This window comes from Stomoxys calcitrans, chromosome 5, assembly GCF_963082655.1.
Source record: "Stomoxys calcitrans chromosome 5, idStoCalc2.1, whole genome shotgun sequence".
Classification (NCBI taxonomy): domain Eukaryota; kingdom Metazoa; phylum Arthropoda; class Insecta; order Diptera; family Muscidae; genus Stomoxys; species Stomoxys calcitrans.
In genome coordinates, this window is record NC_081556.1 from 111,680,154 (window position 1) to 111,681,279 (window position 1,126).

At 36.3% G+C, this 1,126-nt stretch overlaps 1 long non-coding RNA gene across 1 annotated transcript; it reads right to left on the reverse strand.

The window, feature by feature from the left end:
* Positions 1 to 269: 269 nt before the first annotated feature.
* LOC106086363 (uncharacterized) lies at positions 270 to 729 on the reverse strand. The gene is made up of 2 exons (XR_001221121.2): positions 480 to 729; positions 270 to 429 (listed from the first exon to the last, which is right to left on the reverse strand). It is a non-coding gene; the product is annotated as an uncharacterized LOC106086363 (long non-coding RNA).
* Positions 730 to 1,126: the final 397 nt, after the last annotated feature.

The following is a 1,126-nucleotide window of genomic DNA, read 5'->3' on the forward strand; positions in this document are numbered from 1 at the left end:
TCTACTTACAAACTTCTTTAGTTTTGACTTATATTGTCCTGGTATCGCTACTGGTCCACTAGGGGACTGGGGTTGGGTCGCTGTTAAGACTAAATCATTAATTTTTTTTTTTAAAAATCTTACAAATGGTAACACTGGTCACGAATGAGTTACAGTATAATGCAAATTTGACAAACAAACGGATGGTGGTCACGAGGTGGAATTGTTAAAAGGGCGGACAGACAGACGGATACACAGTCAAACTGACAGACGTACATCTTCCAAAGTGCTTAAAATTGCCAATAATAGATTTTTTTCCTTTTATATCTGTACATGTAAAATATGTTCATTATCACCAAAAATATTATTCCGCACATGTGTTTATTTGATACTGACAATTGCTAGAATAATTTGCCATTTGCCACTTGATTAGTTTCCACAAAGTCAAATCTGAAAAGTAAAGCCATTTGAAGTCATTCAAGAAGAAGTATTCTCAATACTTTGGAATGCTCTGGGATTTTTTTACCACAGTCAATTTTACTTATTTCACAAATGTTCTGCATTGATGATGTCCAGCGGTGCTTAAATCCAAGTTTTTGTCACTCAATGTCATGTACTGCGAATTTGATTGGCAAACAATTCGATAGCCCAATAAACAAATGGTATGCAATACCAGTATGAGGTGCATTACAATGGCTACCAAAATGCAATTGAAACTTTAAAGGTAGCAATGTCAATGGCAGTATAGGAAAAAATACATGACATGTTGAGAATTTTTAGAGAAAAATCTAATTTGATGTTAAATAACCCACATACTTTTCATATTGGAACATAAAGAAACTTCGTTCATATCAGTGTATTCTGCTGGATTCAAAAACGTGCGTGATCAGATGCCGCCATGGATAATTATCTCGAAAACTTGGTTGCAGAGATCTCACATTGTTGACCCGTAAATCCTTATTGTTCCTTTTTTCCGTATGATTGATTTAAGGGATACGGCAGACACCCAGTGTCAAAAACTCTCACCCTTGACCCGTATCTGGACTTGAAGAGTCTACCGCTTTGCTGTCATTGGCTCATATCCTCCCGATTTCCAAAGCCCATGTCCAAGGATTCTCAATTAACACAAGAACGCTAAAAACCCTTT